Genomic DNA, 24,514 nt, shown 5'->3' with positions numbered 1-24,514 from the left:
GAATTTCCAATTTGAAAATCGTAGTAGAATTGACGTTTCCTCGTTTTCCTAAGTAGCGAGAGCAAAACACGAGAGCAAAGCACGCGTCTCACTGCAGCTCTGGCTTATTTTAAAATTATTCCGTAGCCTTTCGCTTGATTAAGAACCTCGCTTAACTTCGTCGTATTTTGTGAAGAACTTAAGCTCGGAACAAAGACTTTAATCTGGGTTGTGTTTACTGCCTAGTTCAAGACTTAATTGTCAAATAACGCGAGATGATAAGCACATTTAACAATGTCAAATACATATACTGTCATTATTTTATACACAATTATAATCTTTGTTGCTCTTTTGACCACTATGTATAATAGATTAACCATTTCAAAATTTCATGGGAAAAAGTTCACTATCAGATAATTAGACATTTTTTAATTTCAGTCCTATACTTCTATCGGTGGTGGAACGTTAAAATCATTAAAGGATTTGTTAGTTTGTATTATACATATGTAGATATTATGAACGTACGTGTGTAAACAGATTGAGAAGTTGAATAAGGGCTAAAAGTTTTCATTTACCAGAAGTTTTATATATGTATTAATAATATAAAAAAAATCATACGTACACAAAAGTAAATTTGAAAAATATCCCGTCTAGCTCTTGAGTTTCTTGGAACGGTCGTACAAGAGATCGTATACGAGACAAAGACATATAGGGTCGGATGTGATCTTATGGAGCGTGACGTCAGACCGTCGTGTAGTGGTTTTATTCGGCCAGTGGTCCGCGGCATTAAGCCAAATCTGTGTGATATATACCTAATATTATTTATGTATTGTTTTGTTGCTCTCGCTTCTCCGCACACGTTCACCGTTTATTTTCATAGCTTTGCCCGATGATACAAGTATCGCATCTGCGTGCTCAACTATGTACTAGCGAAACATGCGGAAAACCAAGGCGTACACGCGTGTTCGGGTAGTATTTTTAGGTGCACTTTCATCGTCGAGCCGAATTAGAACCCGGCGTATCAATTTTATGAAATCGTTTATATATTGTTCGGGTATGTGTGTGTGTGTGTGTACTCGATTGCCAAAGAAAAACTCGATGAATATCGAAAACGTAGGAAATTTCCTCCGAGGCGTCGGGTGTGCAACGGTCGAAAATCGCCGGCGATTCGGCTCGTTCACTTCTGATTGCATTTTCCGTTTTCCCAAAGAAAACTTCATAAATGCGATTGTGCCGTTTTCATTCTATTAAGCCCGTTATCGGCTCGCCGACCCGGCAACGCTGATTCGAAATCGAACCAATTCTTTCAATTCCTAAAACCAAAATACACTACTACGTAGAGTGTAATGCTGGAAAGTTTTCAAGTGATTCCGTTTTATTTTCTGGAGGATTTTTATACATTGGATACATTTTTTTATTTAAATTCTATTTAATATTTACTGAGGTATATTTTAAGTACAGGTATAGGTATTTTATTTTATTTTTATTTTTACATATATACCAGGAAGGCCTTACAGGAAAATCCCAATGCGCCTTCCTGGCCAATTACAAATACAAATGCAGCATTTTTTTATTATAAGTCGTTGAATTGCGAGACACTGAAAAAACTCGCAAATTAACGAGACATCTATGAATTGTACATCAATTTTTATTGTACATCCATCAAATTTCAAATAGTGGTGACATAGTAGGTAGGAAGGATTTTTTAGCCAATTTTTTCCGGGAACCGTTTCAACAATGAAATCAGAGAAAATTGGCAAACCCTGATAGGAAACGATCAACCTGGAGTCACAAATCCAGGTCTGACCAACAGCATACTCTGAAAAATTAATTTTCATTCAGGGATAGAACCCGGCACCTTCTTGACGGTAAGCAGAAGCTTAACGTCCGAGCTATGCTGCTGTTTTTATGATTTTTTATAAACTTTTTATCCATTTTCAGTAAATTTGATAAAAAAATATTCTTTCATCTATAGTTAAATATGCTATTTCATCTATAGTTAAATCATCTATAGTTAATAATACATGAAAGTATTTTTAATAACAATAACAAGTAAATGTTGCTTTAGAAAAATATAACAACTTTAGAACTGCTCGTCAGTATATTGTATCTCTAAAATATTTATGCCAAAAAGTTTCATAGTTTTTAAGTAATTTTAAATAAAAATTCTAAGAAATGAGATTACAAAATAAAACATGTAAAATAGTACAGCAAATGTCTACGAATATGAAAAAAAACGTGTTGATTTTCGTTTTTTTTAATCGATTTCTTTTTGTAAAAATAAAAATCTTTTTTCGAAACAGCTGCTCTTTTAGTTTTTATTTTTCATCCAGTGGAATTAAATTTTACTCTCATTTGAAAACAAAAATTAATTTATATCTATTGAACAATAATAATAGGAAAAATATTTAAAATAACTGACTACATATGAAAAAATGTATCGAGTTTCGATTTGTTTAACTAATGTATTTCTTTTTGCAAAAAATATAATTGTTATTTCGAAAAGAAGCTATATTTTTTTGTATTTTTCGTACAACAGTTTTGAATTTTACTCTCGTTTCAAAACAAAAAATAATTGATATATACATAAATTGAAGTATGAAAAATGTTTAAATATTTAAAATACCTTATTTATAGAATGAAAATATTTTATTTCATGTATATATGTATGTATGTATCAAAATTAATCTATGCGTTACTTTGACTGTGCATTGTTATTGCAGTTCATTCCGATTTATCCATAAAAAAATTCCGATCCGCCCAAAGCTCACACAATCCAGTGTTCATCATATTGCAAAACTTTATCGCTGTACATACACACACATGCACAATACTTGCATGTAAAGTTAGGCGATAATGGATGTCTTTATCCGAGAAACAGCCGTGAAAAATATATATACATACATACATATATTATAAATGTATGCCGATCTGTAGAAGAAGAAGAAGGCGGCCATATGTAAATCCTTTTTGCGGGGTACAACGGCAGTAGCACTCTGCGATATCCCGGTAAGCCTGCCCGGCCAGACTGCACAAAATGCTTTGGGCAAACAAGCCCAGCTCGAGTGCCATCTGCATTAATGCCGGCCGTCTGCCGTGAAAGCTCCGACAGACTCTCCTCAGACGCAGCTTTCGGCCGGAAGCGACGCCGCAGGAAAATCGCGCGCCGCGGGAAAACTTTTCCCGCTACACGTGATTTCGATACGGAAAAATCCACTATACTATAAAATACTCTGGGAGGAAATTTCGAAATCGAATCCAAACGCTTCAAGTTTTGCTCGATTTCTAACATTTCGGATAATACATATGTACATAGGATAAGGTGCGATAGGCTTTCTTTCTTCGAAATCGATGGGATAAATGTGTCGACTTTTTTTTTGGACGCCTACGCAAAATACGGATCATGATATTTTGTAGATATATTTATTCTTTCTCTGGTGTATAAAAGGTTGGCTTTATGATTTTTCTATTTTTATTACACGTCATGCACGCCTATTATAAGTATATACTGAGTAAATATCGTGTTGTTTTGTCATAGCCAAAATGAGTCTTATATGATTTCTGATTAGGATGATTTATTATTTTAACTAAATATATAATTAGAGTGTAAGAAACCTCTTAATTTTATAACATATATAGAGCTACATTAATATATAGGTACATATATATGTACAATAGTTTTTGCTATTATGTAGATATATTTTTTTTGTCCACAAGTCATTTTGCTTTGACTTTATACCTCCATGTTCTAAAAAATCCTAGATGTCCAATTGAAATGTGTGTTTTAAGTTGAAATAATGCAAAATCAGCAAGGTTCATTATTGTATATAAAAATCATTTTAATCATGGAATTAACGTCGAATAATATAAAATAAGTGCAAAAATGAAAAAAATTACGGCTGAAGCAGAGCCGTTATTCCAAGATGGATATCATTGAGGAAAATGTACAAGGGGTTTCCCGAGAAAATAGCTTTATAATAATTTCTAATGATATTGATCAATGTTTTTACTTTGTAATGGCATAATCAGGTTTTGATGAGGAATATATAAAATATGAAGACCCTGTATTTAGTATATTTGGAGTCCTGGTCACTCGCTATGAAACACAGTGTGACAAGTATTAAAAAAGTGAATAAAATTTTCAGAATAATGTGGAAAGATAATTCTTCTTCTTAAAAAATTAAAGTTTTTATTGGTCCAATGTACGTATATAAAATATATAAGAATAATGTTGTTACATACAAAATATTAAAACAATTTTTTATAAGTCTGTCCTACTAAATAATTGTGTTATATATTTCAGTCGAATTTCATTTTTCTTGACACGTTCTTTTTATATACAGTACCAGTTTAAAATATTAAGTCTGCTGTTATTAAAGAACGCCTTTTTTATGTGTTTTCATTTGAATAAGAGTTTACATGTTTCAGTTTGAAAAAGTTGCTAGCATTAATTTAAATTTAATTTATAAAGTTGGCTCCCCGTGTTGTTCTTCAATGCACTGGTAAAATAAAATGAAAGGGGGAAAAATAAATATACGAGTAGAATTCCATGTGAGACGCAAACGCCGAGTAAAATATGTATGCGTGTTTAAGTTCTTTTTAATATGATATTACTTAAAAGCACTAGCGTTTATGCAAAATGCAATCCCATTTAGAGATAAAGCGTAGGTCTGTAGATCTTCCTTGGAGATAGAGACTCACCTTGGTCGGAGGGAAAACTTTCCGTCCCACTTATGTTTTCACATTTGCAAACTTGGTGTAGGGGGAAAAACCCGCCGGAGGAAATTCAAATTTTATCACCCTATTGTGTAACGCAACACTCGTACCGTTTAATAAATTATAAAGTTAAAAATGCTGCATGTGAAGGTTTCTATATTGCGACAACTTCCAAGTGTTCCTAAGGTAATCAAGGTCAGACTGTTGTCGGGGAAAATCCAATACTTTTAGAAAAGGTCACGTAACGCAGATTACACCCTGCGCTCGTGGAAAGTTTTTTCCTTGGAAAACGGTTTTTTTTTTGCAACGAGTCGTATTTTAAAAAACGGCCCTTTTTTCAACTTCCGGTTAATTTGATAAGCCCGCGGTAAGCGGATCGCACGCCCCGTCTGAAGTTTTCCGCACACCCTTCGCAGATTCCATCGCGGGGTGTTTTCATCATCTCCATTCCTTCTCTCCGCCTTCTCTTCCCCTGTTTTTTCCCCATCACATCGTACCCGGATCCACCCCGTGCTTCAGCCCGGCCGCACACTGAATCAGCTGGAAAAGCGAGCTTTTATTTTACGGTCGCATCAGAGTTGACACCCCCTTTACACTCGATGAATATTGACACATTTCAATCGCTCTTCAATATTTATCTTTTTTAGATATTTATTTACCTACTATATCGAATACAATAGATATTCATTCAAGTTGTCGAATATTCCGGAATACCCTTAGAATATTTCATTCATTTTTATCTACACAATACAATGTTCAAGTTGTCCATTTTCATTTCGGCCTAACTTGCATAATACTCTTCGTCCCATTCAATTATTTTCAACACTGTTTGTGTTTCTCTAAAATATATGTACATATAACATACCCGATTTCAAGCATGGCTGTTTCATCATGAGAAACATGGGAAGTCTCTTTGCTAGGGTAATTCTCCTGTGGTTATCCCGCGTCTACTGCGCAGTATAAGACTGGAATTAAGGAAGGGACAATGATTTATTTGGTCGACAGATGCCTATTTTTGCATTGAATTAAGCCGACCCTGGTTCTTTTAGTAATTCAGTTTCCTTTCCCGAGTGATGTATATAAAAAAAATCATCCCAAATGTGCATTAGAATCCATTGTTTTCATACAAACTGGATAAGAGCATGCACGTTCGTATTACAAATTATGGAAGTACAGTTTTGATTTATATTCTGGTGTAGTTTTTCTAGTGGGGGTGGTGGTGTTGTTTTCCTCAGTTTTTCTCGCTCGATTACGAATGCGGTTTTCAACCCTAAATATTTAAAGTGGGTCGATATGATTTAGGGAGCTCTAGTAGTGCCGACGCTGCTCGTCGTAACCCTCCTGTAGCCGCAATGCAAATTGCAACGGTTTGATTTATTGCACAGCCGGAAACGGGATTCTAAACATTGCGAGATGCAAAAGATAACCGTACTTTTTCCGCCTCAAAATATTATGTAGTGTTTTCTTTGAAAATAAAAATTAAATTAAAAAACCATGTTCTTAATATTTGATCAAAACACGTTCAGTACTTCTTGATAAAAATGTGAAATCTAAGCTGTTCAATCTGAATATGATGTCATAATATTAGCTCTTCGGGTCTTTTATATACTGAGCGGTTGTGTTTTTTTTAATTGCTAAAAATAATGTGCATTCGTGACTTACGAATGGAAATTTGTGGGTTTAATTATCCTCATTTAAATTCACGAGTGAGAATTTATCGTATAACAGCGCCTTTTTTAGACATACCTGTCCGTTATAGACTTTGCACGAGTTATAAATGTTATTTATGACGTTATCATGAACGAACGTGTTTTGAAGACGACGCGATATCGCTCTTTTTATAGATCATCTTCGTAAAAATATTTCGATGAGAATTATATTCGAGTCTTGACTTGACTTCAAATTCTGCCTTTGCCTGTGTCTTTATTTTACACCAAAACATCTATTTATTTAATGGACGATCTAATGACGGAAGTTCACCAAATTGTAGTTTCGCTTTTCTCCGTTCGCTACTTTCCAGTATTATGCGTTATTTATTAAGTCTACAAATATATGTACATATTATATATGTATGTACATACATACATATGTACATGCTGGCATTACTTTAATCATAACAAATACTATATCTAATATTAAAATATTAATTTTCATGAAAACTCAAATATTTCATTTTTAATATAAAAAAATATATATTATTGTTCGAATGCATAATTCAAAATCGAACTTGAATACAAATGAGACTATTACTGAATACTCTATGACATTTTGTATATGCCATATTTATGTATGTGCAATGACAGGAATTGCCCCGAGGTGATATATTATATGTAACGTAACATATATGGTTAGACTGCTTTTTTACATAAGTACCAATAATTTTCAAACATAACAGGACAAAAGAGACATCTATGGACAAATTTTTGTTATACTGCAAATTTGCGAGAAATACATTATTTAAGTAGCATTTTATAAGATTCAACAAATTCAAGATGCCAATAAATCGAATTTGCAAGAAACTGTAGGGTAGGATACTGATTCATTGGATCCGTTAAAACAATTAAGCTAGAAAAATTCTTAAAGGAGACGGTCGATCTGTGTTTTATTAACCATAAGATCTCGCCATCAGCGTATTTGACCCCACAACCTCTCTACCAGTGTGCAATAGCTCTATTAATGCACTACGCTGTGGCTCAATATGATATTTTATACTATGCCAAATTATTCTATAAAAAATAAAGAACACAATAGATGATTTTTTTTTAATTTTTAAATCAAACTCTCCATATTCGCGATAAAGCTTACAGAGTGCATACAATATTTACATTATAACCTTTCCAAAAATATACTCTGTAATAACCAGATACGGACATCACGCAAAGTGAACAATGCAATGATTGATGAATTTCCACATCGACAAAAGGCCGTTCAATGAACACTTCTTTTCACGTCCATTAGGGTCGATCTACATCAGACGAATATTGCCAGCCAAAAATCTAAAAAAAATAATAAGCACACGCGCGCTCAATATATAACATAATATTATCCGTTCGATTACGATACGTTTGAGTAGAAAATTTAAAATTTAATAACAGCCGCAGCATCGAAATAGTCGCCGTACGAACGTGATCAATTAAACCTAGTCCGAGCCAGGGATAATTAGATTATGCGCACGGTCTGTATATCGTCTGCACCGTTGGGATTCGCGAATGCACAATTGCAGTTAATGCATCCGCGTATATACATGTACATATTATACAACGATAGGTGAGCACAGCTACATACATACATATGTACATATGTATGTATTTACTAGCCGTCGCTCAATCACGTCCGATAGACTCGCATCATCAAGATTGATGCCCGATGTGCGACTATTAATTATCCCATTAAGTAAGGAGAAGTCCTGGGAGTCCCGACACACTCGATTAGTGCCAATGTTTGAAACGAATCGCAAAGACACTAATCGATACGCCATGACGTGTGCGAAGCTCATCAATTACTCTATTCAATTGGGGAAAAGCCGCTCCGTCTAGCGGAAGACATTCCAGATTCGTTCTTAATCCAATTTTCAGTATAAATCATTCGATACATTTATTTTTTCCTTTGTTGAAAAATGTCTATGTGCGTGCGGCGGCCGTCTCGACGTTTCGGCGCCGAAGTCTACAATAATTCCACAAGTATATGTATATATTGTGTGTACGTACTGCGAAATTTGACCCGGTTTTCAGCAAATCATAAGCCATATCATATTGATTATCTCGTGGTGTTGGGCTTAAAAGGAAACGGTTTAAAAAATTCCTCAAAATTTCTCTGACGCGTACGCGTGCCGTAAGATTGACGTAACGTATGTCAGATTTAAATTAAATAATGTGTTGCCGTCCCACTGCCAATTGTCACAATTGCGTCTTGAATTATACTCGGACACAAATTTAGCTCGTAGTTTATTAAATGCGCACTGGTAGATTTTTTTTAAAACGTACTTTGTGGTTGTTTTTTGTTTGAAATTTCATATTTTAAAAAGGCGTTTGTAATATGTATGTATGTGAAAATTTTCAGTTTAGTGAGTTGAATTTTATATTTTACCTCCTTCGTCCGCAGACGCTAATTACCTACGTTGGCTGATAGTAAGCTTCTAGGCCGGTAAAAGTATCACAGTGGTGAATAATGGATCGAGATAAAAATTTCGCCATACTGTGTATTTTCTCTCGAAAAGTCTTGCTGTTATCTGCGAGCGCCGTGAATAAGTCATTGGTGTTGTAGGAAAAAATTTTGTAAGCATTTATACAAATTATTATGTATTCGTTTTACTAGAATACCACCCGAAGCTACTTTGCAATTAAATAACGATGATAATTCAATAGCTCAAACTTGTACGTACACAATAATAAAACAATGTATGAAAAATTAATTTGAAGTGATTTGAAATACCCAATTTTTTTATGAAATTATCTCAATCCCTATATTAGGACTAAAGTTGGACTTTCACCGATAGTAAAAGTTAGGAAAATAATAATTGGCCTATTTTGTATTTTACTTGAAACATCTCTCATTCATTTCTTTATTTTTCCGTGAACAAATCCAAAATATTTTCATACATACATACGTACGTTTATTAACTTTTATGTTTCTTTTTTTACAAGAAAATCTCCAGAATGTATCTGTTTTGTAAAAACAGAGCTTAGTACATATTTTAATAATTTTCAATTGCGTACATGCATGCTTTTTTCAAGAAGGCAAATTGCTATGAACCGGTAACGAGCCTTAATTTTAATCTTAGTACACAAATAAATTCTCAAAATAATGTATGCTTACATTTCCGGCGTCGTATGTATTCACACAAACGCTTCACCAAGTGTGAAAGTAAAGGGATAAGGTTAAAGCAACAAATTTTACAAGAAAATGGGTGATTTAACGAGACGAGAGGTGGGTCGGTTGCTCGCTTTGAAAAAGTATCCAAAGAGGGGAAGGGAGGCTTAAAAAAAGGAGGCCGCTGCATTATTTACAATGACAAAGCGAAATTGCGAATTCCATTTGTAAGATAAGGGGCTAAGCAAGCGCGGAGCCGAGCCCGACTTATGTATATATGTAATATAATATAAGGCGCAGCAGCAGCGCCTCGACACAATACACAGCACTTGTTCCGCGATTTTTGTGCACGACGATCGTGGAAATTGCGCGGGATTTGTGTTTAAAAATCGACGTGGAATCTCGGCTCAGTGTACCATTCAATTCAATCTGCGACACTCTCGGAAGTGTGTGTGTGTGTGTGTATCGTAAGGCGACGATTCCGCGCAAAGCCGAGCCGCGCGGTAAACAACGCTCGCTCGGGAATTATCCAGCGGCTTTTGTGAAGCGCTGATCCAGTGCTTGGTAGTGCTGTGTTTAATGAGGATTGAGTTGTATTATACGTGGTTTTATCGTGCTGGATTGATGTAAATAGTTTGTTTGATTTATTTTTCTGTAGTTCAATTCAATTGAAATAATATGTATATAAATAAAAAGGCTTTTTTATTTGAAAATCAATTAATGTATTTAAAATGTTTATATTATTGTAACGTTACATAGAGAGACGCCCCGTAGACCGGTGACGTCATGGTGACGCTGACCAATGGTGGAGTCGGGCGTTGCGGCCAATGGCTGCACCCGACTCCTTGACCAATGACTATACATGTTTACGTGTCATAACGTGTATGCGCTGAGCGCTGAATATTTATAAGTATGGTGCGCTCTCGAACGGTGGCATTCGGATCCTGACCTCCACCGGACGAGCAGCAATAAAGACTTGGAACCTGCTCTTGGCAGCTCGCCATTCCCTGGCTTAGCTCCTTGTAGCTCGGCCCCGGTGTCCTTGGCACCCAGCTCCTCGACACACGGCTCCTCAGCTCCTCCCGACTCCTCGACTCCTCCCGGCTCCTTGGCTCCTCCCGTCTCCGTCCTCCGTTGCTCGGCTCCCCAGGGCTTTGTTCTCGATTCGGCTCCATTTCTTCCGGCAGCGATGAAGACCTCGAATCCGCACCTTTGTGGCTCCTTGTCCCAACCATGTAGATCTCACTTCTGACACCAGTGAAGAGTATTCAAAGGTAAGTGGAGTCAGGTCGAGGTACAAGAAAACACGCAGGCAGGTTCCAAGTCTTTATTGCTGCTCGTCCGGTGGAGGTCAGGATCCGAATGCCACCGTTCGAGAGCGCACCATACTTATAAATATTCAGCGCTCAGCGCATACACGTTATGACACGTAAACATGTATAGTCATTGGTCAAGGAGTCGGGTGTAGCCATTGGCCGCAACGCCCGACTCCACCATTGGTCGGCGTCACCATGACGTCACCGGTCTACGGGGCGTCTCTCTATGTAACGTTACATAATATTTTTAAATGCACACATACATACGCGTAATGTTTATTTAAGCCACAGCGTAGTGCACTGTTAGAGCTATTGCATAAAAATAGAGAGGTCATGGGTTAATGTCCCGACCAAATACGTTGTGGGCAAGAAATTTTCAGATTTTTCTAGTTTAATTGTTGTGTCGGTATCCTTTCATTCAGTTGCTCGCAAAGTCTAGTTACTAGCATCTCGTATCGTTGAATCTTATAAAAATATGCCACCAACATAATTTATTTGTAATTTGTTGATTGACCATAGATGTCTCTATTATATTCTAATGTCTTGTTATGTTTGAAAATTGTTAAGTACTTATGTACAAAAATAATTTAACCATATGTGTCAACTTGGGGTAATTCCTGTCATGGCACATACCGAAAAATTTGATTCGTCTCCGACTCCAACTTGAATGATTTTAGTAAGATCGATTTTTCTTGCGAACGTATAAAATTGTTAGTAATAAAAATAACTGATTTTTAAAATATAAAAAATTCACTAAAAATTGATATATAACCCAATGTATTGAATTATTGGTAATGAAATAGGTATCTAATCTATAATTTGGAAAGAGACTTTGTATGTATCCTTGGTCATCGTCGTCGTCGTCGTCTTCTTCGTCGTCCGTAGATCGGTGACGTCATCGAACACGTGATTCGTTTTTTTTTTTTTCGATCCATGGGCGCCGATTTTTTTTTTTCGATTCAATGGATTCACCCCCGCGGGGGCGCAAGGCGAGTAGTTTCATGGGGCCCCGCCAGGGGCGCCACAAGGGGCGCAGCCCCGTGGGACCCCAGCCTCATGGGGCGCAGCCCCATGGGGCTCAAAAGGGGGCGCCACAAGGGGCGCAGCCCCGTGGGGCCCCGAAGGGGGCCCGGGGGGCCCAGCCTCATGGGGCGCAGCCCCATGGGGCTCAAAAGGGGGCGCCACGAGGGGCGCAGCCCCGTGGGGCCCCGGGGGGGCCCAGCCTCATGGGGCGCAGCCCCATGGGGCGCCACAAGGGGCGCAGCCCCGTGGGGCCCCGAAGGGGGCCCGGGGGTCCCAGCCTCATGGGGCGCAGCCCCATGGGGCTCAAAAGGGGGCGCCACAAGGGACGCAGCCCCGTGGGGCCCCGAAGGGGGCCCGGGGGGCCCAGCCTCATGGGGCGCAGCCCCATGGGGCTCAAAAGGGGGCGCCACAAGGGGCGCAGCCCCGTGGGGCCCCGGGGGGCCCAGCCTCATGGGGCGCAAGCCCTAATAGGCATTAACTAAGGGGGGCGAAGCCCTAGACGGCAATTAATCATGGGGGCGCGGAGGGGCGAAGCCCTAAAAGGCAACTGATCATGGGGGCGAAGCCTTAGACGGCATTTAATCATGGGGGCGCGGAGGGGCGAAGCCCTAAAAGGCATTAACTAAGGGGGGCGAAGCCCTAAACGGCAATTAATCTTGGGGGCGCGGGGGGCGAAGCCCTAAAAGGCATTAACTAGGGGGGGCGAAGCCCTAGACGGCATTTAATCATGGGGGTGCGGAGGGGCGAAGCCCTAAAAGGCATTAACTAAGGGGGGCGAAGCCCGAAACGGCAATTAATCTTGGGGGCGCGGGGGGCGAAGCCCTAAAAGGCATTAACTAAGGGGGGCGAAGCCCTAGACGGCTTTGAATCATGGGGGCGCGGAGGGGCGAAGCCCTAAAAGGCAACTGATCATGGGGGCGAAGCCTTAGACGGCATTTAATCATGGGGGCGCGGAGGGGCGAAGCCCTAAAAGGCATTAACTAAGGGGGGCGAAGCCCTAAACGGCAATTAATCTTGGGGGCGCGGGGGCGAAGCCCTAAAAGGCATTAACTAGGGGGGGCGAAGCCCTAGACGGCATTTAATCATGGGGGTGCGGAGGGGCGAAGCCCTAAAAGGCATTAACTAAAGGGGGCGAAGCCCGAAACGGCAATTAATCTTGGGGGCGCGGGGGGCGAAGCCCTAAAAGGCATTAACTAAGGGGGGCGAAGCCCTAGACGGCTTTGAATCATGGGGGCGCGGAGGGGCGAAGCCCTAAAAGGCAACTGATCATGGGGGCGAAGCCCTAAACGGCAATTGCTCATGGGGCGTGGAGGGGCGAAGCCCTAGAAGGCAAAGGCTCAGGGGGGTGCCGAGGGCGAAGCCCTAGAAGGCAAAAAAAAAAATTTTGATTTTTTTTTTTTGATTTTTTTAAATTTTTTTTTTGATTTTTTTTTTATTTTTTTTTTTATTTTTTTTTAATTTTTTTTTTTATTTTTTTTTTAAATTTTTAAATTTTTTTTTTTTTTTAATTAAATTAGCTTAGTCATGTTTAAGCGGTTTATATTATAAACACTGAGCGAAGCCGGGTAATACAGCTAGTACATAATAAAAAGGAAGTACATACGTTGTGTATTTGTATGAATTTCATACACAAACAAATCAATTTCATAAAAAAATATGAGACGAGAGAAACAATCAATTTTGGACACAGCCCATCAAATATGTGCAATTTTATTTATAATTTTATTTAAATTCATGATTTTTTATAAATAAATTATTAAATTTAAATTTATTAGTGGATTTACTTCAATAAAATTGGAGATTCTAGTTGGCGCGTACCATCGTATGTACTATTAATAAAAATGAGTCGAAGTCGGTTGATTTTTTACTAGCCTCTTATTGGCTCGCTTTCGATTTTTTCGTTTGATGAAATTTGTTTTACGACTCCAATTCAGGCTCTGACCACTTGAAATGCTTTAACTCCACGGATCCGACTCCGATTTCACAGCCCTGATTGAAATGTTAAAAAAAATAGGAAAAATAAATCTTCACGCCCGATTTGCTCACAATATCGATAGCTATTTTTTTAACAGAGGGCGTAAAAGCTTAATTATTTATCGAAAGAATGGCTTCTGAAATAATGACTGGAGGAAGATCTTAATATCCAACATATTTTACATCTAAATTTCAATGAAAATTGAGTTATTGACCTTAGTGAGATTAATAATAAACTTCATGAAGGGAGTGGAGAACGCTTAACATTTTTATTAGTAGGTTCGTAACTTTCTTCCAAATCTAGAATGGGCTGTATACTAAAACAAAAAAAAATATGCTTAAGTCCCCTTTACATACATACATAGGTATATACCAAATTTTAAACTCGCAAGTTCGCCAAACACTTGGGTCAGATAGTTGAACCGCTCATTTCGCCCACTTGTCCGCCATGCGGCACTCGACGCCGACGAAAATAAAATAATAAAAAAATGCCCCGGCAATATGGCGCAATATTAAACTGTATAACCGGTGGCTTCGAGATGGCTCTCGTTCGCAGTTGGTCGCTTTTTTCCCGTCGCGGTCTGAATTTATCAGTGTTGGTATGAGGCGGGGTCCGCGTCTAACATTTGCCAAACACTCGTAAACGCTTGTTCTCGCCGGCCATATTTCTGTGTTAGGGTCCGAGGGCGGGTTAATTGCGGAGGTCCAGCGGACCTCGGAAACAACCTTACACCCTTTGGCCCGCCCTCGCAATCACCGCTCACACATTAACGCCACTCGCCAACTACATACACCAGGTGCTACCTGGACCACTAGATACAGGTACCAATAACCGTTGGACACACTCGAGAAGATCATCTCGAGTTAATTTTCACATTATATGTATGTATGTCAGTACGGGGTGTCGCTTCGGTCAAAGTGCCGTTTATACTAATTGTATGTGTATGTATATATGTACATACATGTATGTATGTATGTCTCAATTTATGCGGTGGGCGCATCATTGCATGCATTGGGGTTGATATGTAACTATCACGATATTTTGCACTGGCTATTTTGATAGTTTCACTCACATCCGTAGTGCTGAAAAAGTCTGGTTCTTTATATTCACCATATTTTGTTAATTCATTCCGAATAGATTCCCAACAGATCTGTATACATGTGTATTTAAAAAAATTGTAAAATCGCAAAGGTGTATTTAAAATTTTGACAATGACCACATGATTTTTTTTTGTACATAAGTACTTACAATTCCAAACAGATTATAAATACAATTTTTTATATAAAGTCATCAATGGACAAATTCGATAAACAGCTAATTTTTGCGAGAAATGCATAAATTTTACTGAATATGTAGGTGGGTAGCATATTTAGAATAATCAACAGATTCAAGATGTTATAAACTCAAACTTGCGAGAAACGATTTTCCAATATTGGTGGAACTGTTTCAACAATGAAATAAAATAAATTGGCAAACGAAACGATTGACTTGGATTCACATACATACATACATACATATGTCCGAGATCTAGTCGGCAACACTGCGCCAGGGATTGCACATATGACCCTTCAGCTGAAAGCACTACACACTAACCACTGAGCTGTGTTGCTGGTTTTAAAAAAATATTTTATTTACATATATATTAGGAAGGCTTAGCAGGTTAACCCCAGTGTGCCTTCCCGACGAATTAAAAACATCGATTAATCGACAGATTTTGAGACATCAACCGAACAACACCAAGATATAGAAAAATCGTGTGATTTAAAAAACACATAGATATATCTCCGAATCTCGAGCCAATCAACATTTTTTATTTCCAGATTCGTGTTTACTGGGCATATGTATATCTATAAGAAAAGTCATATCTCGTCTCTGAACCATTTTTCGTGTCGAACAGTGTTATTAATCATTTTTTGGAGGCTAGATTTAAGTTGTTCAATTTGTGGTTGCAAAACTTTTCTGCATTTTGAAAATGGATGTAACCTCTATGTAGTTTTGAGTATACTAATATATTAAAGTCAAACATATTAGGTAGTATTATAACAGGCGAATTAAACGCAATCATGCAGTAAGTTGAATGATATTGAAATCAACTCAAATGTATAGAGCCTATTAAAATTAAAATGCCGTATTTTGTAGAAAAGCTTATGTTAATGTTTTATTATGAAAATCACAAGTGATATATCCAATGAATATATGTATGTACATATTTATGTACATATGTAGACAGAGAGTCCTTTCAAGGGGATACACATTGAATTAGTTAGATTCAAAACAGTAAAAGTTTTTCATTTCCGTTAAGTCGCATATTGTACAATGGAATAGCGTTTATGAGTGTGTTCCACGTGTTTTGAAATTGCTCGCATTAGAATTTAACCGCTCGCGTTTCTTAAGTCGTGAGCCGGGTGTGTTGCACTCCGTATCAGAGCAGCGATGCCTCTGCTCTATTCAAAGATTAATCCCGCTTTCATCCCGTTCTGATACCACCCCTCACGGGCGATGGGGATGGTGGTAGATAGGGAGGGTCGGTGGTTCCCCGCACCCTGTCCGTCTGCGGCGCAAATGCACCGTAAATCAGCCAGTAATCCCCCGATTGCTTCGTGAATTGTTAATAATCTCAAACAATTGCGATATTCACGAAAGAATAAATATTCGCTTTCGGTTTACTAGTTTGCTTTCGCAAAGTCGATAGTGCATCGGTATCGCGTTTTCTTGTTACTTTTGTCGTACACATTCTTCGTGTATAATACTACATATATCGTTACCTCAACTTGAAGCCGTTTATATTTAATGTTATCTTTTAGAACTATTCCGAATCCACATATATGTGAAACTTTTGAAATCATAACTGTAAAAACGTGGTCAAAAACCGCGATGAAAGTGATATGAAATAAAACTCGATAAAATAGTTTTCATTCTCTCCTGAATAAAATTACATTTTTACGAGGCTTACAAGTTTGATGAGACGATATGTACAAATGTAAATATAAGACTGCGTAAAGCAGTTAAATGATAGAATTACAATCGGTAATAAACAATTTTGAAAGGTTTTTACATGTGTAATTCTATAGTATAAGTTTTTTTTATTATTGGAAGTCGTGGAGTCGTAGCATTTCAAGCCGAGTCGGACTCGTTTTTATTTATTATTTTCTTAAATTGGTATGGGTCAGCTAAGGGTAACTATTTTTTTTGAAGTTAATATAAAATATTGAAATTTAATAATTTCTTTATTAAATTTATGAATTTAACTACTTACTTTTTGTTTATACCTATTTTATTAACAATAATTCAATAAATTGTGTTACTTGTCATTTTTTGTTTTTGTCTTTTTATATTTTGAAAATCGCTATTATTTTTATTATTTACAACAATTTTATACGTTGGCGAGAAATGTCGATGTAACTATAATTGTTGAAGGTGGAATCTGAGTTCAGAGTCGGAGTCAGAGTCGAATTTTGAAGCGACTCCACAGCCTTGTTTATATATACATACATATATATGTTAATTCATAATTTTATACACGACTTCAAATAATTTTATCAAAAAAAAAAAACCGCTAAAAATATTCGCCAAAAACTTTTGCTCAAAAGTTAAAAGGCAGTGTTTGAAATCAAGTAAGTGCGCCACATTAAGCCGGGTGTATTTACTTAACACTTTCAGACATTTGATTGACTTTAATCTCTGGCAGGTTTTTCATCTATATATTTCTATTCTATTCTTTTCAGTTGATTTTTCATTTGAAAAAAATGTATTTATAATAGAAATATGGGTGCTATCGTTACAAGTATTTAAAATATTTTAATAATATTTTAATATGATATAAAACTGAGTTTGTTCGTTTAGTAAATATGTAAGTCTTTGTAAGTGCGTATTTGATTGTATTATATAGTGGCGGCTTTTAACTTTGTTGTATTTAGATGTCATTTATTTTTATTTTATTGTTGCGCATTTTGTTGGAATTACATAAAATTGAGACTCGCTGCTTAGATTTCCTTTTTAGGAATTACAATTGAGTGTTTTCGAATGCGGTAAAGAGTCGAAAAGATCGCCTTTGTACGGCGCGAGGTATTAAACTTTGATCTGGGCCGTTTCCCCTTTCTGAGCAACCCGGCTGCGGTGATTAGGAAATGTTATTTTTAACAAAAACTCATTACCATCCCAGTTCGCGTAAAAAGACAATCGAAAGAGGGGAACAAAAGTTCTAATTATGAAAACTCGGCTGAAGCCTCCGCACCCCGTCCGCCTCGATCTGGCTTTTAAGTATCATAATAGAGCTTTTGTGCGCCCGCGGGCTTAAAAGTGAGCGCAGAGAAGGGGGAGGGAGTGCAAAAAAAAGAGAAAAACGATCCTCTCAGTTCGCGTTTTATCTCCACTTTTTTGATTCATTGTGCGATATTCAAAGTTGAATTTTTCGATTCGCGCTTAGGACAAAATGACCCGACGATCCCCACCCACGCGTCCTTGGTCAAGCGTGGGCAGAAGCGCGTCAACGAATTCGCTTTTCGACTCAAAAACAGAAATAGACAAAGATGACACGGGTCGTCTTTTATGTGTGTGTGTATTGTTAAGCCTTTAACATTAATTCCCATCAATTTCGCTCAGCTCGAAAACGGACACCCACTCGCATATTCAAAGACCGGTTTTCGGTGTGTTGGACGACTCTCCCGACAAAGACAAACACTCGCGACGCATCCTCTTGCACTTCTTTTTATACAACCACATTAAATTCAATGATAGTATTATATGTGCATACGTATATGTACGTGCATGCATATGTATATGTATGCATGCACGTACATATACATATGCACGAGGTGCGATCAAAAAATACGGCGAATGTGGGTTTGAATTAACAATAGCATTGAACGTAAAACAGAGTGGTTTAATTTCAAATCTAATAGCAGCTAAAATTAGTTGGACAGTTTGGAAGATATCCTTCCCAAGAGACTGCGGTTGTCATGATGAAGCATTAATATTTGAAATTGAATATGATTTATATATTATTACAGAAGTAGAACACATTTCAAGCAGTCATCTGTAGACGGTTATCCTAATTAACTATACAGATAGTTCTTCTATGTATGTTTTAAAACTTACAAAAGTTTCTTTAAAAATCATCTTCCAGAAGAATTTAATAAAAATGGAAACAAACAGCATTACGACATATATATGTATATGCACAACATTGATACCAAAAAAGTGTCTTATAAGAAAAAAATATATTTATAACAACAATGAAATAAAATAAAATAAAAAAAGAAAAGCATTTAATAGTGGTAAATAAGGGATATGTGAACATATGTATATACATAGGTGATACTAAGGAAAATGGTCAAACAATATAAATTTAAAGCAATAAAACGATCAATATGAGGGGGAATATTGTTAAAAAAAAGAGCTAGATCTACATATATAAAAAGGAAAACAGGAATAGTTGGTATAATAGGGATAAACGTGAAAAAATGAAGGATTAGGGATAGATCTCATTAAACATTGGAATATGATCTTACTTAATAAGGACTATCAATTATATAATTCAAACGCTTAAACAAAAACATAAATCATAAGTTTTACTCCTATATTGTAAGGAAATAAAACAATCATTGTGAAAAAATCTGGAATTGTAGTAAAAATGGGATTTTTTATTTATGCACTGTAAAAACTCATATACATATACTCGATAGAATGGATTCAAAACAGTACTAGCAAATTCCAGATCACTTCTTAGAAATGAATTGACTATGAGATTTAAAAGGCTTGGATGTCGTAAAATGAAACCCAAATTCCTACATGTATTGCTTCTTATTCAATCAATATCAAAACGGAAAAATAATTTATTAACAAAATGAAGGAAATGTCAATAAATGACCATTTGGAAGCTTATCCATATTTTTTTTAATGTAAAACAGAGACAGATGATAGAGATTAGATCATCATTTTTTTTTCGAGCATGCTATGTATCGCACAGTGTGTGCATTCTCCGCACTTTTTAATCAAAAACAAGTGTATTTTTATTATTTAAATATTTAAAAGCCTGTTTGTAAAACTTGTGTTATCTAGCGGTCAAACGAGAATATCAATTAGTGGCGCGATGTTCTTCACAAAAGTAGACTAAATCCACTTCAACGATGCTTTTCAATGCTTCTGTAAAAGGTTTACGTGTGAATGTACGGTCGATTTTTTTTTAATTCAAATTTACTACCACCTCGGGAATACATTTGCCTTTGGTAAACTTGCACGTTGTTAATTTTACTCGAACATCCCGTGTACTGCCCTAATCAAAATGGAAAATTTATTTTTATTGAATATTAATTTCAATTATACAGTATCAATTTGGTATATGCAAATTTCACAAAACACGTCTCACCATCGAGTAAATTGATGGTTCGTAGATATTCATCTTGTAATTTAAAGCTTTTCGGTCGAACGTGTTTCGTTCACTTTTATGCGAAGGTACGAAAGATGATTCGACAACCCGAAGTGATCTCGGTCCACCGAAAAAGGTTCTCAAAAGGAGAAAAATCCTCCGTCGATACCTAAAGGACCAGCGAGCTGCAGACGAAGGTTGCAAGGAATGCAGAAATCCGGCTCAAGGACGCCAAGTCTAATAATAACCACGGCGAATGCTCATCGCAGAATCCTTGAAGCCTTTCGACCGATTTTTGGACCGTCGCATCATCTTGAACGCAAAATATCGCGTGCACGAGATAATTTCACATTTTGATTGATGCGTTTAAGCTCATTTGCATTCGCGTTCACGGTAAATCGATAACGACTTGCGATAATTAACTACGTATACATAGATTCAGCTTTTGTAATTAACAGATAGACAGTTAATCTTGCTATAATTTTATACTACAATATAATATTCTTATCTGGAATTACCTTCCAGTTGTCTCAATGGCGATCAATTTCGCAACACCTCGAAAGCGAACTAACCTTTCGAATTGCCTATCCATTAAGGATATCCATTCGAGTCACACGTGCACGTATTTTCCTTCGCAGACTTGGTTCCCTTTTAGGCCACGTTCGAAGATATAGATGGCATTGATCTCCCTGTCATTTATTGGGCAGATCCCCAATTTTAATTGACAATCGGACTTGCGGATAGTGGAGATTATGGAGTTCGGCAAACGGTCCCCGAGGCAAGGCCTCCTGACGCATTTGGGTCACACGACACAAAGCTTCACCCTCCCGATCCTACCTCCCCCATCCGATCGATCCGATTGCAAATGTCAGGCCATGGCAATGTTGATGGCTCCAGTCACAATGGATGTCCAAAATCAGTCGACAACGATGACATCACTACTCCTTTGCACAGACGATCAAAGGCCGACTGACTCGCCAAGGGAGTATTTAATTCAGCGAGGATGAATATTTGCACTTGAACCGACCCGAGAAATATGTGTTCTTGTAATAAACATTTCAATTTAAAAAAAAGTAGTGTCCGACCATACGGCGAAGTGAAGCTAATAAAACCTCATAAAAATACATATTGTTTATGCAACGAATTCATGACCAATATATGAAAACACGGATGAGACGAACCATATGCTATTTTCAATAAAGCTATAATATGCATATACGCCTGAAGAAAAGGATCTTCAATCAATGTGTTTTGCCAGTGAAGACGTATGGATGTGAAACTTGGACATTGAACGCTAAGTTGCTACATAAAGTCCAATGCACTCAAAGAAGTATGGAACGTTGTATGCTTAGCATAACGAGGAAAGACAGGAAACGGAATACGTGGGTGAGAAGTATGACAAGGATTGTGGACATAGTGGATAGAGTTAAGAGATTGAAATGGAAATGGGCGGGTCACGTAGCTAGAAGAATGGAAGAAAGGTGGACAAAAGAAGTGCTAGAATGGTACCAGAGAGAATGCAAAAGGGTAAAAGTAAGGCCGCTGGGGAGATGGGTATACGAAATTAGGAAACTGTGTAGAGTGAGATGAATGCGTGTTGCGTAAAACGGAGACGAATAGAAGCGTGTTGGAGAGGCCTTCATCCAGCAGTGGGTGGCAAATGGCTGTAGATGATGATGATGACATACATAAAGCAATGGTTTTAAAATGAGTTTATTTTTATATGATTGTCCTTTTGACCCTATCTTTACGTCCTTTTGACCCTGTATGTATATAGTCATAATAATAATAATTTCAAGCTCTTAATACATTTATTTTTAAATTAACGAACGCCAACTTAATGAAATTTTATCTTTGAAATTTATTTCACATATGATATAATGAACTCTTTGAGACAATCAAATAACTAATTTCAATTTTTGGATGAAAAAAAAAAAAAAAAAATATATATATATATATATATATATATATATATATATATATATATATATATATATATATGTGTGTACCTTTATAGATTAACAAGAGTTTTAATTTATTTATTAAATATACCTTTTAAGAGATAGAATGAAGTAATGTCTAGTTTGTGTTTCGTGTCAATTGACGTCAATCAGTTGATTAACTAATGATGTCTAAGTAACGAATGGATAGATGCATTCAGGGCGCGCAGAGGTGTCGTGATCCTATGTGCATTTCAGTGTAATTTAATCACACACGTCACAGTACGCATCGACAGATATGTATGTGCAAATTGAATCAAAAGGCCGATGCACCACCGACTTGACTGCATTAGCACCCAATGCAATCTCACACTTCGGCCAATGAACAGCTTACAATCGAACACCGGTGATGACTCCGTTCAAATTCACACACATCATCAGGATCTCATTGTATCATCAATGATATTATACAATAAAGCAAACTGATACTTTATATAATACAAATGAGATTTCCAACATTTACTTTTTCTTAGTGAAAACACGTATGTTCTTTTCTTGGAAAGGGCACTTATCTGAAAGTTGTCACGTGCCTTAGTTGATAAGATGAGACTGGAATGAAATATAATATAATACAATGATTCAGTGAATGGATACTATTCTTCTTTTATCATATAATATATTAGATTTCCTCTTCTATCATAATTTATATACAGTACGAATAATAGTACGGCTAATAAAAAAAACATTGTCAATAAATTAGCTTCGCCTATGTACTTTATCCATATAGTCTGCTACTTTTTAAGTATTTTAATGTACAATATACTTTCCTTCACATTATCAACCAATAACATAGCTTAGTGGTTATTGTATAATCATTATACTATAATGCTATCAACTGAGAGGTCATGGGTTCAATTCCTGGCCAGATCGTGGATATATTTCTTTTAATTTAATACTTGGGAATGGTGACATAGCCAATGGACCCAATTTTATATTTTCCCGTGATACCATTTTCAGATTGCCTCTGAGCGACATCTATGGTATAAAACTTGTACATATATAAAATTTAAGATTATGTATTAATTTTGAAATCATATTCCAATAGCCAGCATTACAGATCTATGGTTAGCGTCCAATTCGTTGAATTATATATGTGGTCACAGGTTCAGTATCTGACTGTGCTGCTGGATGACTCTAATGTCCATCGCTTCCTATTAGAGTCTTGTATCTTATTATTTCATTAAATCGGTTCCAAAAAATTAGCCCCTTTTAATTGTTCTTTTCTTTTTTTTATAAGACTGGTGTGATGCATTGGGGCAATCTGTCAGGTCACATTGGTCATAATATTTTTATTATTATTATTTATCCATTTACATAATGTATGTATTATAATAATAATAATAATATATATATATATATATATATATATATATATATATATATATATATATATATATCATCATCATCATTTACAGCCATTCGCCATCCACTGCTGGATGAAGGCCTCTCCAACACGCTTCCACTCGTCTCTGTTTTGCGCAACACTCATCCATCTCATTCCGCACATTTTCCTAATTTCGTTCACCCATCTTCCTTGCGGTCTTCCTTTTACTCTTTTGCCTTCTCTCGGGTACCATTCAAGCACTTCTTTTGTCCACCTTTCGTCCATCCTCCTAGCTACGTGACCCGCCCATTGCCATTTCAATCTCTTCACTCTATCCACTATGTCCACTACCCTTGTCATATTTCTCACCCACGTGTTCCGCTTCCTGTCTTTCCTCGTTATGCCAAGCATACAGCGTTCCATACTTCTTTGAGTGCATTGGATTTTATTTTGCATCTTGGCGTTCAGTGTCCAAGTTTCACATCCATACGTCATCACTGGCAAAACGCATTGATCAAAGATCCTTTTCTTCAGGCAGAGTGGCATTTTTGATTTAAAAACAGCATTCATCCGTCCAAATGCACTCCACCCTAATTTCATACGTCTCTTTATCTCTTCATTTTTACTACCAGACATGTCAATTATTTGACCTAAATATAAATAATTATTTACTACTTCTACTGGTTTATCATCTAAGGGGATGCTATCAGGCATGCAATAACTATTGAACATTAGTTTAGTCTTATCTACGTTAATTTTTAATCCTACTTTTCTACTTTCCCTGTCCAGCTGTGTTAGTCTGATAAGTAGGTCAGCTGAATCACGAGCTACTAAAACTATATCGTCTGCGAACCGAAGGTGACTCAAAAAGCGACCATTGATGCTTACTCCGGCTGTATCCCAATCCAATTTCCTGAAAACTCCCTCAAGCACCGCATTGAATAACTTGGGCGAGATTGTATCTCCTTGTCTTACTCCTTTTCCTATGCTAAATCTATCTGTACC

Source organism: Arctopsyche grandis, chromosome 8 (genome assembly GCF_051622035.1).
Source record: "Arctopsyche grandis isolate Sample6627 chromosome 8, ASM5162203v2, whole genome shotgun sequence".
NCBI classification, from domain to species: Eukaryota; Metazoa; Arthropoda; class Insecta; order Trichoptera; family Hydropsychidae; genus Arctopsyche; species Arctopsyche grandis.
This window is presented reverse-complemented; position numbering follows the sequence as displayed.